The following is a 7,102-nucleotide window of genomic DNA, read 5'->3' as shown; positions in this document are numbered from 1 at the left end:
TACTGAGGGTGAACTATCCCTTTAATTAAATACTTAATTACTACACTGAATTCAACATATCAAAAGTAACATTGTAATTTGAAATGTTGAGTAGTTGAGAAGGTCAAGAGCTCTAATGTGGGACAGACCATGTTCAGCATTTTAAAGGGGTGATTCAAACATTAAAGGTGTTTAAAACTAGCTACTACCAGCTTTTCTTGTTGGGTTAGTCAGATAACAGTTGATCAGATATATAGAATATGTCTCAAAACACACAAAAAACGTGGAATTTGTGCCTTTAATGCTTTTTTTAAAAAGTCCGGGAACACCCAAGTCTACCATATTCAGGGAAAGTGCCTAACACAATGGCTCTGTAGTTCCTTCCATGCAGTCCGGTTTTCTAACCTTTTGTAGACTATTTTCAGATCCCTCCATTCCAGGAAACTGCACATCTTGGGTTTGCGTGCCAGCACCATCTGAATGACCTCCCGGGAGATCTTCTTCTTCTGGGTGTCCGACAGCGGCGCGTACCATTTCTGCAGCCGCAGCTTCCCCTGCCTGCTAAAGAGCAGCATAAACTGCATCTGGAGAGAGGGAGAAACAGAAAAGAGACCCACACCTAGACTCGCCGTGTTTGTGCAGCATATGCGCCTAAAGTCAAGCCAAAACAGTGTTCAGCAATTCCAGTCATAAAGCCTGGAACCGTTGGTCATGTCGGCTATTAAAAAACAGTCCGTTCATATTTATCATAACCAAAAGCGTTGTCGTTTTGGGTGAATTGCTTGTTTGTTGCCACAGAGGAAGGATCGCGCTAGCTTGAAGCCTGCGACAGTGTACATGTTAAAGATATGAACTATCCACACTATTCAACCACGAGTGATTGCTCGAGCAAGTCCAAATAACCCAATAAATGCGTGAGATAAAATGTCGCTTTTACCTTAAAGTTTATATTACACTCGATTCCGTGAGCATGAGCTTTGTGTCTGATGGCAGTAAACGCAGATGTGAGGAGTCCCGTTACACGGACGCGTCTTCCTTTGCTACAGCAAGAGGATCCTGTCCTCTCATTGGCTCCGATTCTCACCGATGACACTCGGTATTATATATTAATAATAATAACTACACACACACACACACACATACATATATATATATATATATATGGAAAATATACAAAAATATATTTGCTAAAATGTTTCAAAATATGTTTGTAAATATTTTCTATAGCAAATTTATTTTGAATACTTTTTCAAATGTATATTTTTAAAAGCATTTAAAAATATATTTTACCCTTCATATATTTAAATCCAAGAAAATACATTCACGTCATATCTGAAGAAAACCTTTATTTGTTGTCTATAACACATTTGAACAAAAATCAGCAAGATCATACTTTATATATACAGTAGTGGCCAAAAGTGATGTCCGGAGAGGATATTTACACAATATTTGCTTTTAATGACACTTCAGGTTCAGTTAAATAATCACAATTAAATTGGGATGAAGAACACACTAAATAAAACAAGTTATTAACAAGCTAAAACAAGTTATTAAAAGGACAAAATGATTTGGCAAAAAAAGGCAAACCCCAACATATGGATAGATTTTATAGTATTATGCAAAAATAAATAAGTAAATAAAATAAATAATATATATATTTTTAAAAGCTCACAGAAGATAAAGCATTGAGTGCAATGTAATCAGTTTTTGTTGGTTCTCCCTTGTCTTTGATTACAGTAGCCATTCTCCTGGGCATTGTCTCACGTAACTGCACATGCATGCTTAACTTCTTTCCAGTCCTCCTTAAGTTCTTCCCAAAGTTGAGCGTCATTGGAAGACCTTCATGACTTTTCACAACACAGGTTTATAATTTCCCAAAGGTTTTAAATGGGTTTAAGGTCAGGGACACATGCTGAGCATGAACACTTCCACTGTGCGCAACTTTGTTGCATGTGCGGCATGTTTGGGATCGTTATCATGTTGGAAAATACACATTTGATCTCCAACCAGATCCTCCATACTTGGCTACATTGTGTTCAGCAGGTTTCTCAAGTATTGGTCAATTTTCAAAGTGCTGGCAACTTTATAGATCCTTCCAACACCTGCTGCAGACATGCATCCCCAGTTCCATTATGTTTTCCCTGCCATGCTTAATGGGGCCATGCATGCATTTGTTATTAAAACACTTCAGTCTTCTCCTACGAACATACCTGACACCAGGTTGTTAAACAGTCTCTGATCTTTCATACTCCAATGCTTATTTTCGTTGCCAATTGCAAAGTGTCTTTTACAGTAGATAACATTTATAAATAGTTTCTTTACTGGTACATCACCTCTAAATCCAGCCTCTTGTAGGCGTTGGCTTGCTATTCAAGATGAAATTGGAGGTTCCTCTCAATAGCATGTCTCAGATCTTTAGAAGCTGTTTTGAGGTGGTCCCACATTCAGGTGATTTTCATCCTTTCGTCAAAAGTCTCACAAGTCTTCCTTGACCAGCCACAGCACTTTACATTCTGCATTGTGGTCATACGTGCTTTGAAATAATTAAGTGGACCTTGATACCATTCACATCCTTCATCTGAGCAAAATCAGTCCAAATGCAAAATTAACTGAACAGAATGAGCTATTTTAACAATATCCTTCTTGATTGAGAACCGTGGCTTCCATCTGGCCATTTTCACTAAAAGCCAAAAAATATAATCTAATAATAGTAGTTGTGTGCACACTAAAGTGCCCTTTCGGTCAAATCTAGGTCCCCCCAGACCGCGATTTCTACTGAGGGGGGAATAATATAGCTATTACATGCCACATAGTGATTTATTGAATTATAGGCTGGAAATGATGACTGCAAGCTTGGTATGACTGCTTGGCCAAAAGCAGCGTCCACACAATTTGGTATGTTTCAGTGTATTTCAGTGAATTCCTTGCATTCTTAATAAGACTTTTTTTATTATGCATTCTTAATCTTTTTTTCTTAATTCGGTCTGACTTTCTATTTGAATTTAACCATTATATTTTGCTCTAGGCAAACAAAATAAAGAACAGCACTCAAATACAAAACATTTATTAATTATGGTACATCATAATAAATGATGGTCTAGTCACATCAGAGCTGTTGGTTTCCTGACTCCCTTTTCCCCTGATTTTCTCTCTGTCTCTACTGTCCTACCCAAAAAATAAGGCCAAAAAAGGGACTCAGGTTCAAATCCAGCCTGGGTCATTTCCTGATCCCATTCCCCCACTTTCCCCTGCTTTCCTGTTTGTCTCTACTGTTCTACCCAAAGACAAGGCCAACAAATAAGTGAGGTAAGTGATCAGGTAAGCATAATTTTAACATTCCATTTAAAATGATAAATACAGAAAATGTGTTTATTGTGGTATCTGTTTGTCATTCATTATAGTATGGTGAGTTTACGGATCTCCATAAGGAAATTCTATCTACTGCAAAGCATAAAAGGAGTGCAGCTGTTTAAAGAGACAATAAAGAGACTAAATGTAAACTAAGTGGTTTTTGCAGAGGAGGAATGAGTATTTAATAGGCCTATAAATTGGATGTGGTGTCTTTAAATCGGACAGGCTGGCAAATCTTTTTGACAACATAATAATCATTAGACTATAAATATACACGGCCAGACAAAAGTTTGGAATAATTACGTTTTTTTACATATAAATATTTTTGAAGTCTCTTGTGCTCACCAAGGCTGCATTTATTTGATCAAAATACAGTAACATTGTGTAATTTTATTAAATTGAAATAATTTAAAATGTCTGTTTTTTATATGAATATGCTTTAAAATGTAATTCATTCCTTTGATGCAAAGCTGCATTTTCTCTGATTTTCTTCAGATTTTTTAATACTCCAGTCTTCAGTGTCATGATCATTCCGAACCATTATAATATAGTTATATTCATGAATTTTTCTGTATTTATATTCGTTACATTTCTGTATGTCATAGTAAAGTAGTGTTTGAGATGAAGTGCTTTAATGTTTACATTTGTAATAATTTTTCTCTCAATTTAGTGAAGTGAATGAACATGTATGTGTGATGATGGACTGGAATAAAACTATTTGACCCTATGAAACTTGCACATTCTCCAAACTGTGCTTTAATCATTAAATGGATAGTTCACTCAAAAATGAAAATCATGTCATCTTTACTCACCCTCAAGGTTTTCCAAACCTGTATCTGAACTCTGAATAGCGACCAGCTCTTCGCTCGTCGGATGGGGTTACATGATTCATACACTAGAGGGCGCTGTGAGCGCACTCGATTCAATTTTTCAATTTCAATTTCAATTTTATTTATATTTAAAAACAACCATGGTTGACCAAAGTTCTTAACAATATCAGAATACATAAACAAATAAACGAAACAAACACAACAAAAATGTCACAGTGTCAAAGCTCAACTCAAAATGGAAGCTAAGGAATACAGAAGGGTCTTAAGCAACGACTTAAAAATTTCAGAAGTCCGAGCTGTTCTTATGTGAACAGGTAGACTATTCCAGAGAGTAGGAGCAGTCACTGATAAAGCTGGATCACCCTTATTTTTTACCTGGATCTCAGAACGTCGAGGAGCATCTGATTGGACGACCTCAGTGCTTTGACAGGAGTGTGGACATGTAAAAGCTCTGATAAATAAGGCGGCGCCAACCCATTTCAAATCTTAAAAAACAAGCAATAAAATCTTAAAATCAATTCTGAAACGGGCAGGAAGCCAGTGGAGCGAGGCTAACACTGGGGTAATGTGCTCACACTTTTTAGTCCCAGTTAGAAGACGAGCTGCTGCATTCTGGACTAACTGTAAGTGATGAAGAGATGACTGATCCAATCCAACGTATAAAGAGTTACAGTAGTCTAGTTGAGATGTAATAAAAGCATGAATTACTCTTTCAAACTCCTTTTCATGTAGGGCTTGACTTTAGCCAACAGCCTCAGCTGGAAGAAACTGGCTTTTACAACAGAACTAATCTGTTTTTCAAATTGAAAAGCACTGTCAAAAATCACACCGAGATTCTTGGTAAATGGACGAATATACGATCCTAAATTACCAAGAGCATCCACACAGGCATTTAAATCCCCAGGACGACCAAACACAACAACCTCCGTCTTATTTTCACTAAGACAAAGAAAGTTCTGATCCAACCATATCTTTAAATCTCTCAGGCAAGCAATGGCTGAAATGAGACTTTGTCATTTGTTGTGACGGGCAAATAAATTTGAACATCATCCGCATAACAATGGAAGGAAAAATTGTGTTTTCTGAAAATGGACCCCAATGGCAGCATGGACAGAGAAAACAGCATGGGGGCAGGGCCCAATATGGACCCTTGGGGGACGCCACAAGAAAGACGTGCAGCAAATGAAGAAAAGTAATCAAGGTGAACAGAAAAACTCCTATCTGTCAAATACGATTGAAACCATTTGAGAGCTGTGCCTTTAATGCCGACACACTGGTCGAGTCGGGATAAAAGAATTGAGTGGCTGACCGTATCAAAGGTCGCAGTCAAATCCAAAAGCACTAAAAGAGCAGAGTTACCCGAGTCAACAGCTAGAAGGAGATCATTAAAAACTCTTAAAAGGGCAATTTCAGTACTGTGACAGGGCTTGGCGAGACACTACAGGCAAAAACATTGTTTTTCATGCATTGATCAATTTGGAGTTTTTTTTTTTTTTGTGGCTTTTTTATAAAGTGTTTTTTTTTTCAGACTAGACGATTCCAGAAAGAAAACATCCAAAATACACCTTTAGGTGTTGCTTTGCACTTCATCTATTTGCATCTGTAGATTTCAATTACAGTGCATATCGTTTTCACAAAATGAGTTTTTTCAGTCAGAAATCTTCACTAAAACTTTACAGTTTTATTCCTATCAATATTCTGAAGGTTTGACAGGGGGTTTTGTTCATATAATTTGCCTGATCGATTTTACACATTTTAAGCCTATAGATGGTGACATTTTTTTATTTTTTATTTTCTGGATATTTCTGATTTATGGTCTAATAAAAAGAGAAATCCAAATTCTCCTATGTAAAAACCTTTAACTCTAATATGTCCAGTGCTTGAAGTTGAAAAAACGAAGTGCTGGTACCCCCCCCAACCCCGTCCAAAAAAAACCCCAACATAAATAAATACATTTTCATAATTTCAAATGTATGTATATAATGCAGAAAGAAATGTGTTTAGAGCATTTTTAATATAAATAAGCACCAGTTAAGCTGCGATACCAAACAGGACCTCAGGGAGACGCCAAAAGACCACTAAACCTGCTGCCTAAACCTGACTGTAAATGCTATACGGATCCATTCAGAATAATTAAACCACTGGACGCCAGTCACTATTCTCTCCGCAATCTCTGATGAAATCATCTGTGTTTTCTCTGCATTAGCGCTGTAAATATAACATATTAGTTATTACTAATGCATTCCCTTACTGGATCCTTGAACTTTCCAGAAGCTTACCGTTTTAAAATGACCTCCTGGGTAGTGTATTTTATAGTGTCATTTCTAATCACCCAGACACTGACGCTTTGACTCAGTACCGGCAACATGTCAGAAGTGCCGGTATGCACGAAAAAGTGCCAGTACGCTAAAGACTAAGATATTGAGGTGCCAGTGCGTACCAGCCCACATCAAGCATGTCAACAAAATGAAACAAATATTTAGAACTTGGCCTAATTCGATGTTCAAATTTTTGTTCTAGAAATATATGCAAATTAGTTTAATTGGAAAATGCACCATTTGCATATTTAAACAGATTGTATCCTAAATCAGAAACTTAAAACACAAATGTAAAGTAGGCTAAGTGTTTAGAGCATTTTTAATATAAATAAGCACCAGTTAAGCTGCGATACCAAACAGGACCTCAGGGAGACGCCAAAAGACCACTAAACCTGCTGCCTAAACCTGACTGTAAATGCTATACGGATCCATTCAGAATAATTAAACCACTGGACGCCAGTCACTATTCTCTCCGCAATCTCTGATGAAATCATCTGTGTTTTCTCTGCATTAGCGCTGTAAATATAACATATTAGTTATTACTAATGCATTCCCTTACTGGATCCTTGAACTTTCCAGAAGCTTACCGTTTTAAAATGACCTCCTGGGTAGTGTATTTTATTG

This window comes from Sinocyclocheilus anshuiensis, unplaced genomic scaffold (genome assembly GCF_001515605.1).
Source record: "Sinocyclocheilus anshuiensis isolate Anshui unplaced genomic scaffold, SAMN03320099.WGS_v1.1 scaffold920, whole genome shotgun sequence".
Classification (NCBI taxonomy): domain Eukaryota; kingdom Metazoa; phylum Chordata; class Actinopteri; order Cypriniformes; family Cyprinidae; genus Sinocyclocheilus; species Sinocyclocheilus anshuiensis.
Note: the sequence above shows the minus strand (reverse complement) of the source record.